General features: G+C 40.4%; 1 protein-coding gene and 1 pseudogene across 5 annotated transcripts in view; one reads left to right on the plus strand and one right to left on the minus strand.

Moving 5' to 3' along the window:
• ATF2 (activating transcription factor 2) overlaps positions 1 to 9,668 on the minus strand; it is a 99,957-nt gene that overhangs the window by 25,054 nt on the left and 65,235 nt on the right. The gene's annotated exons all lie outside the window — the stretch shown is intronic.
• LOC105978475 lies at positions 780 to 1,918 on the plus strand (annotated as a pseudogene).

Raw genomic sequence — 9,668 nt, forward strand, 5'->3', positions numbered from 1 at the left:
GCTTAAAACAATTCAAAAGGTAAGCACAAAGGGCTGGTAATTCCCAGCTTAACTCTGCAACCGCTGAGTCAGGTCATCGTTCTTTCTTTTCCGATGGATTACTGCTATATGAATTAAAGCAGAACCAAACGCTTACACTCCTAGTACCGTCACTGATTAGTATGAGGGTGCTTTCAAATGTTCATGGAAAAATGGAATTAAAAGGCAATGGAATTTGTCCAGGAATGTTTTGAAGCCTTATGTATACTTAATGTTTTGTGAGGTCTTCAAACTCTAAAACTCACTGCCATGGAGTCAATATCGACTCATAGTGACCCTCTCGGGCAGGGCAGAACTGCCCCTGTGACTGTAACTCTTAAGGGAGCAGAAAGCTGTCTTTCTCCCTTGAAGCAGCTGGTAGTTTCCAACTGCTGACCTCACAGTTAGCAGGCCCCAAATTAGCCTCTATGCCATCAGGACTCCTGACTATATATGGAAACGCCTTAGACACTTTAAAAAAGTTTAGGCTCAGAATGTAACTCAGCCTCATATTACCTATGCGGCAGTGAACAATATCTTAAGAGTTTAGCTTCCGTTTCCTCATCTATAAAATTGAGAATGGCCCAGTGGGCTGGCCCCTTGGCCCTGCTCCTGCCTTCCCTGCGTGTGGGCACAGCGAGCACTGTTCAGTGTCTCCCCAGGGCTCTTTCCAGGTGTGTTTTGTGCACACGTACAGTTGGAAAATAATTTTTTCTCTTGTGGGCAAAAATGTACAGAATTGGTTTTATGGATCTGGTAACATGGCAAAAGATGCTGGTTATAATTGACGCCAATGGAGAGATAAAGACCTTTATAGGCCAGAATCTTAGTCTTGGAAAAGATGTGGTATCATGAGTAATTGTTCATCCTCTACAGTAAATACACTTGGAAAAAAAACTCCTGCCCAAACCTTTGGAGAGTTCAATGTCAACACGGCACAGCAGGTGGAAACACAAGAGCAGAGGAGAAAAGAATGGCACAGATCTGAGGCATTTTTCAATGAATCTGTGAGATGGTTCAGAGGAAAAGGACCGCTTCGTATTAACGAAGTCGCAGATGAATGGGTTGTGAAGTTCAGTGCTGCTGACAGATAGCCACATTTTATCAAGTGAAGTCAGCTTCCAACCAGAAGAATAGGATAGGGCACCTACAAAGCTTTAAACGGCTTAATGTCCATCAACACGATTTCTAAGGAGGGGGGGAAAAAATCAAATGCACCGGACTGTTTACTAAGTTGGCTCAGGAATGCCAAAATTTAGAGTTAGAGAGGCAGACTCGAAAGAATACAACAGAAACAATTTCCACTTCAAGAACTTATTCTACAGCAAATTGCTTTCAAGAACCTGGTGCAGAGAAATCGCCAAGCATAGCAGGAAGCCAACCGGCTGCCTTTCAACTCTGCCATCCACCTACCGTGCATCATTGTGAACTCCAGCAAGAAGAACATGATCAAATGCAGTATGGAAAATCCGAGTGCCTGCTTAATTTTGACAGCATGATTGAAATTCATGATGATAAAGAAGTATTAAAGCGGACAGGAACGGCTTGTGGACTAGAATCAGGAAGCTGCTCAGTCTAAGTGCTTAAGATGGCAAGAACTTTGGTACCTAAATCTCTGGAACTTTATGTGAAAGAGATGGCTCAGGGATCAATCGGCAGCATATTTGTCACATCAACAGGTTCAACTTCAATGGCACAAAACTCTGCCTGTGACTTAAGCAATGGAGCGCACAGGATGTGGGCCACCAGCTCCATCGACTCCCCCTCGAGTGCTCAGGTGTGGAAGACAATGACTTTAAGGAAAATGATGACAATGACTGCTTTTGTTGGCCTGTACATTTCCATCCTCTCTTTCAAATTCAGTTTTGGGAGACAGGAAAAATGTGTAGGGAAAAGATAACTTTTTTCTTTTTGATAACTTTTAAAATGTATGTTTTCTCCCTTGTTTCTCTTTTGGCTTTCCCTCAAGAAGATATTGGTAAGCTATTGAATTTGGATATGTACCTCCAATAAGCAAGGAAGGATTTTTTTGTAAGACCTAAAAAATGGGCATGGATGTGTATTTTGATGCCAGTGTGGTAATAAAGAATCTTTATTTTCCGAGATTTTGTGTTATTTCATTCAGTTTCTTTTTTTCCCCCTGCTCTGTAACGATTCTTGCTGAGTTTGCCCAAGAAACTGTACTTCATTCACACAACGATGGGGAACAAAAAGTTATCCTTTTGTGGAAGAGCCATTGTGAAATGACCATTGCTTTGCAGTGTGTTTTGAATGGTGCCACTAACTGATTAGCAAGATGCTATCAGGAGTTTTCACTCTGTTAAATCATGCGGTGTCTAAAGAAGAGCCCAGCAGCAAAGCAGAGCTTGACTTGTTTGCTAGCCCTAAGCACCACTGATTTTAGTATGGCTTTATTTTCCCTTAAATTACACTGACTTGGGATTCCATTATGTTTATATACTTCCCTCTACCTTTTGGGGGGAGGTGGGGGTGGGGCTCTGGGTTGCATCAGACAGATTGCAAAATCTGTTCTGGTTTGGGAAAAGTGTACTGCCATGCTGGTGCCGCCATATAAATGATCTTGAAGGCTTGGAATGGACTGCTGTCTGTGGTGAACTTTGCCTGGATTTTTTTACAAGGAGAGTTTTGAAACTTTTTATGATATAGTTGTTTGCAGACTTGTAGGTCTATCATTTAAGACATGTCCTGAAGCAAATTTTGTTTCACAAGCATCCTCCGTAATCTATTATAACGTTGAAAATATATAGGATCTTTTAACAATTTTTTAAACATAAAACTGAAAATAACAAATTTCTTACAGAGTTGATTAAAAATGATAAGCAAAACTGCCTCACTCTCAAAAGGATTTCTCACATGTCAACTTCCTTATTTCTCTCAAACTAGTTATTGAGTGTGTTTATTGGCATGGGGCTGGGCGAGCAAGCCATGAGGGGCTCCAGAGAGCTCCTTCCTGTGTGTTTTCAAAATGCATTTGGGGGTTTTCTTAAGCGTATTTAGGCCCAGATATATTTTATGTACAGTAGTTTTCAAGACTGCCTCTTTTAGAATCCAGGTGAGATTGCCGGTTCCTTTCTTTTCTGAGCAAGAAGATATAACAGCAGCAGTCGCTAAGATATAGGGAACTAGGATTCTCATCACAGATGGGCAAACGGAAATGGGATGGATCAAAACTGCACTTAGATGTATATTCAAAGCAGTAGTTGCCTGAAATAAGGAATATTTAGGACAAATGACCAAGAAGAAGAGATAAAAGTAGAATGAGTTGGAAACTGTGGGATAATATAAACAAAACCAGAACAAAGGAAGAAGTTCTAGGGAGGTAGTCACTCTACATGTTTGTTACTTTTCAAAACACAATCCTAGACAATAAATACATAAAACAAGAAATAATAGTAGGTTGGGGCCTTCATTTGTGGAAGTGTGCTTAACAGACACAATGGCTATACTACACACAAGAGGTCAAGATATGAATTGACACTCGGTAAATTAGTGTTGGCAAAACATTCTGAAATCCTTAGGTAGAAAGCACCACAACATAGAAGAGCATTTAAAGTTTTACAGTGAAGCGCTTAACTCTTAGAATTAATGAAATACAGTAACTGCACATAGGGGAGCCTGAAGGACATAAACACCACTCTCTTGAATAATCTTTAGTAGGGCAAGTTACTACCTTACAAAGCCCTGAAGAGCAGCACCGATATTCAATCATTATGCTCTGTGACTGCCCTGGGGTGTACAGCAGCATCCAGTGAAGAAGAGCTAATGTGTGCTGCATGCTGTTACATTGATTACAATGGGTCTGACTTAGAAAGTGTGCCGCTGGGTATAGTACGTGAGAAAAGGACTTTAAGGGTTAATTAACACTACTTTTAATTGTGATTATTATAATAAAAAATACTTATATGCTAAAAAAACTAGAATAAAGTAGGTGAGAAAAATAGTCACTAAGTATCAGTGACATCTATTTTATAACTAATATAAAAGCTCCTTTCTATCCAACCATCTATATTTTGAGGGACATTTTGGGGAAAGTCAAACACTTATGCTTAACATATAATTAATGAAAACAGATACAAAATATCACAGACGTTTATTTTATAATAGGCTGGGGGGCTACGTGAAGACCCCGGGAATCACCCAGTCTAGTCATCACCCCACCGAGGGAGAGGAGGGCCTCGCAGTGCAGGTCTTCCCAGAAGACCAGCAGGAGGAGATCAGAAGCTAGGCAGAGCTGCCGAGGTACACAGTCTTCCAAAGGAAATGAAAAGGACTTTCCTACTATATTTCTAAGAAACAGATGCATGCTTTCATGTTTGTTAAACATTTTTAATGTCAAATACTTCAGCAATAGTTCAACTAGGTCAAAAAAACTTCATTTCTAAGAGAGCTACAGACTGTGCTAATTAATCTGAGGATGTGCAGCTCGCTGTGCTTGACCAATCTGACACCTTCATCTTAAGAGCTAATCTGTTAAAATAATTTGCTATTCAAGTTCTATAATGCTGTTACTTCCTTGAAGACAAATTTTATCACATCTGTCATAACGTAGTAGGAACAAACTACTCCATCATAGTTCAAAGGAAAAGGATAATGTTCTCTAGAAACAATTTATGAAAAAGTCAGATCCATATTTCATATGTGCCACAAAAGCTCATCAGAGTAATAACCCTCCTTCTCCTGGGTGTTATCCTACCATCTGCTGCTCTATTACTTATCTTTATTTTGCAACTAATTAACAGCATAATCTTCTAAATTCAGCAAGTTAATTATCATTATTGTGGTCTTTGCAGCATCATCAGTCCTCATGAAGTCCTGTCTCCCCCACCCCCAGAGAACATATGAAAATGGAGTAGGTTGGGAGAGGGTCTGTTTCTTTGGAGTGGGCTCATTAGGTGTTTGCTGATTAGCCTGGCATGCAGAGGCAGGTCAGAAGAATTCTGCTGAACATGAGGTTCCATGCAGGGCCCAACCAACTTAATATAGGTTTCTGAACATTTGCCAAGATGCCCTCTGTCAGCTCTCAGTAGAAACCCCTGCAGAAAACCTACTGGCTGCCCACTGTGCGCAAGGGTATTTCTGTTTGTCACTCAGTCTGAAAGGAGTGATTCTGGAGGATACTGCTTACACACTGCCAAAATCTTTTTTTAAAATTACACAGTTAACATTTTATTATTCAAAGGTTACTCTTTGATTAAACAATAAGAAAAAAAACAATCGAGGTACAAATATCTATGGTTGTTATGTGCTTAATGACAACCAACACCTTTAATATGCCTTTAAAAATTGATGGGAATCAGTACTATTTTACAATGTCTAGTCCAGGAATTTTTCTGTAGTATTAAAAAGCACTAAATAGTCTTATATTTCTTGTATTTGTGGACCTCTTCTCCCATTTATTTCTATTTCTCCCATTTCTATTGCACAGATTGGTCTGAAGAAATTTCTTTAGCAAAAGGGATAGATCTTATTTCAGAATTTATAGCAGATAAAAATACAATGCACATCATACCTTCCTTAAGATCCTGGGCATTTGAAAACCAGGGCATCACAAAGCATCCCAGGCTATCTCAGGGTACACAGCAAGTGTCTCTGTGGCTGTAGTGTGGTACCAGTTCTTAATGTGCCTACGAGGTTATTTTTAATCACAGGTCATTTAGGAAGGATCACCCACAATACACTTTTCAACAGGTCATTAAAAAATTGTGACCACAATGGTCAAATAAATCCTTGACAGAGATGCAGAACTCAACGAATAACACTGAAATCTTTTTAGAAATTGAAAACAACAGGGATAACACAAAATGCAACCAAAGCAGTTAAAACAGAAATGTGAAGTTTCAGTGTGTGTGAGGTTGTAAGGGTGGGGGCTGCAGACTTTATTGATTAGCCAGAAGAATTATGATGGGGTAAATAATCAAGTCCTGAGATAATTTTTCTGGTAAGAAGCCTCAAGAGCGGCTATCAAAAGATATAGCATCTGGGGTCTTAAAAGCTTGAAGGTAAACAAGCGGCCATCTAGCTCAGAAGCAACAAAGCCCACATGGAACAACATATCAACCTATGTGATCACAAGGTGTCAAAGGGATCACGGAAGACAAATGGGTGCATAAGCAAATGTGGCGAAGAAAGCTGATGGTGCCCGGCTATCAAAAAGTATAGCGTCTGGGGTCTTAAAGGCTTGAAGGTAATCAAGCGGCCATCAAGCTCAGAAGCAACAAAGCCCACATGGAAGAAGCACACCAGCCTATGCAATCACGAGGTCTCGAAGGGATCGGGCATAAGGCATCATCAGAACAAAAAATCTTACCATAGTGAATGATGGGGGGAGTGTGGAGTGGAGACCATTAGTAGGCCACTGGAGATCCCCTTGCAGAGGGTCTTGGGGAGACGAGCCAGTCAGGGTGCGATGTAGCAAGATGAAAAATACAACTTTCCTCTAGTTCCTAAATGTTTCCTCCCCGTTCCCACTATCATGATCCGAATTCTACCTTGCAAGTCTGGCTAGACCAGAGGATGTACACTGGTACAGATAGGAACTGGAAATACAGGGAACCCAGGGCGCATGATCCCTACAGGACCAGTGGTGTGAGTGGCCATACTACAAGGGTAGAGGGAGAGTGGGTTGGAAAGAGGGAACCGATTACAAGGAACTATATGTGACCTCCTCCCTGGGGGACGGACAACAGAAAAGCGAGTGAAGGGAGACATCGGACAGGGCAAGATATGACAAAATAATAATGAGTAATCAAGGGCTCATGAGGGAGGGGGGAGCGGGAAGGGAGGGGGAAATTGAGGACCTAATGTCGGGGGCTTAAGTGGAGAGATGTTTTAGGAATGATGAGGGCAATGAATGTACAGATGCGCCTTACACAATTGATGTGTGTATGGATTGTGATAAGTGTTGTATGAGCCCCTAATAAAATGATTTAAAAAAAAAGGAAGAAGCCTCAAGAGAAGTCCATGTACTGTAACTGATATTTCTTGATTGATGACACAATTGTTTCTTGATTTGGTTGTCTTTTACAATTCCTAGAACCTTAAAAAAGTAAATCATGGTTCAAATTAATGTGCACTTATTGGCATTTTATGTACTAAAAATGGCTACAATAACTTGCCACATAGATGATCCGCAGAGTCTTATTTTAAACACCTAAGTGAAAAACTGATTGTTCTGTGCCTTTAGTTGGACGTATACAGATAGTCTTACTAAACTTCTAAATAAATTACAATATTTAAGAAAAACAAGTCTCACTCTAGCTACAAGTTCAATCAAATTTAAAAGTCAAAACACTGTAGGAAGTTTGTTAACAACTGAAGTAATTTTAGAAGAAACAGGATATATTAAGTTGAAAATGCATTTTAGCATATTTAAGATTAATTATATTTTAAGGTCTTTAAAAGTGATCATTTCCACTGGATTTATAAAATGACCCTGAGTCTTAAAGGCTTGCAGGTAAACAAGCAGCCATCTAGCTTTGAAGCAACAAAGCCCACATGGAAGAAGCACACCAGGTATTGAAGGATCAGGTATTGAAGGTATCAGGTATGAAGGCATCAAAAAACAAAAAATCCTATCATGTGCCCACCTTCCTGATATGATCGCTGAAGACAAATGTGTGCATGAGCAAGTGTGGTGAAGAAAGCTGACGGTGTCCGGCTGTCAAAAGATATAGTGTCTGGGGTCTTAAAGGCTTGAAGGTAAACAAGTGGCCATTTGGCTGAGAAGCAACAAATCCCACATGGAAGACACACACTAGCCTGTGTGACCACGAGGTACCGAAAGGATCAGCTATCAGGCATAAAAGAACAAAAAATCATATTATTGTGAATAAGGGGAAGTGCAGAGTGGAGGTCCAAAACCTATCTGTAGGTAACGGGACACCCCCTTACAGAAGGGTCGCAGGGAGGAGAAGAGCCAGTCACTGCAGAGTAGCAACAATGAAATATACAACTTTCCTCTAATTCTTAAGTGCTTCCCCCCACGTTCCCACTATCATGATCCGAATTCTACCTTGCAAGTCTGGCTAGACCAGAGGATGTACACTGGTACATATAGGAACTGGAAACACAGGGATTCCAGGACAGATGATCCTTTCAGGACCAGTGGTGAAAGTGGCGATACTGGGAGGGTGGAGGGAAGATGGGGTAGAAAGGGGGAACCGATTATAAGGATCTACATTAACTTCCTCCTTGGGGGACGCACAACAGGAAAGTGGGTGAAGGGAGACATTGGACAGTGTAAGACATGACAAAAGAATAATTTATAAATTATCAAAGGCTCTTGAGGGAGGGAGAAGCGGGAAGGGAAGGGGAAAAATGAGGAGCTGATACCAAGGGCTTAAGTGGAGAGCAAATATTTTGAGAATGATGAGGGCAACAATGTACAAATGTGCTTGACACAATTGATGTATGTATGGATTGTGATAAGAGTTTATGAGCCCCAATGAAATGATTTTTTTTAAAAGACCCTGAAAGGTAAAGGAAGAATTAAGCTTGTGAATGTGTAATTCTAACAAATCTAACGGGATTTTTTACAAAACAGCTCATTGATAAGACATAATTTGGGAAAAAAAAAAAGAAGGCTTTTTTAAAAGATAAGAAGGCTCTCTTTTGACTGCTGATGATCACCAGAAACATTTAATGCACTTAAATTCTCATAATTTAAGGTCTGACCAGCTGAATTTCTTACTATCAAAGAAATATTTGTTAAATAAATAACAGTCAGAGAAACATCTGTTAAATGAGGCTGGAGCAAAAAATGACAATTAATAAACCACAAAAAACGAATTATGCCTTAAGGTTGGTATATTTATTTTGCACATGTAGCAATACATACACATAGCTGGTGTTGATGATTATAAAGACATGGCAAAACTGAAGATTCCGGAAGCAAACAGAAGCTAAATAATGTTGAGTTTTATTTACTAAGACAGCGAAAATTTTATTTCATAAAAATACAGAAACAATATTGATGCGATAGCCAATAAATATGGTCCTTCTAGCCATAATCCTTTCTGTGATATATGGCAAATTTTAGCCATAATGCTTGTGGTCATAATCTCATTTTAGAGGGAGTTCTCTGTTAGGCTCAGGGATGTGATTAAGGCGGGGAGTATTCTGCTTTTCCACTTACTGATGAGTGTGTGCCAAGTCACCACCCTTTGTTTCCCGCAGGTTATGGTCTGCTGGAAGGCAAACACCACACCTCAAACGCAGGAAGCGAGAAAAAACTAGGACCATCTAGGACGGTGAACTGCCCATGGAGAACCTGAGATCCTTGCCTGAAGTGCAGAGGCACTAGAGGCCAAGCCACACCCAGGCCAGATGCCAAGGCAAAGAGCATCATGAGACACAGACTGAGAGGCAGAGCAACATGCTACCTTCCTGGCCCACAGAGGCAGAAGTCAAGGGCCTATATAACTATGAAGCTGAAGACTAGAAAGAGATGCTGCTGTGGACCAATGACTGCATCCTTAATGTCTTCTGATCCTGGCTAATAAACTCCCTTAATTTTGAGTACTGTCTGTTGGGTTGCGTGTGGCCACTGCAATGCATTATCCAACTCAACAGAGAAGTCGTGGGAAAAATGGTTGCTATCAGAATAAAGTAAGAGAAGGATGGAGGGGAGA

Source organism: Echinops telfairi, unplaced genomic scaffold, assembly GCF_000313985.2.
Source record: "Echinops telfairi isolate 266 unplaced genomic scaffold, ASM31398v2 ScPeMD7_3;HRSCAF=10, whole genome shotgun sequence".
NCBI lineage: Eukaryota > Metazoa > Chordata > Mammalia > Afrosoricida > Tenrecidae > Echinops > Echinops telfairi.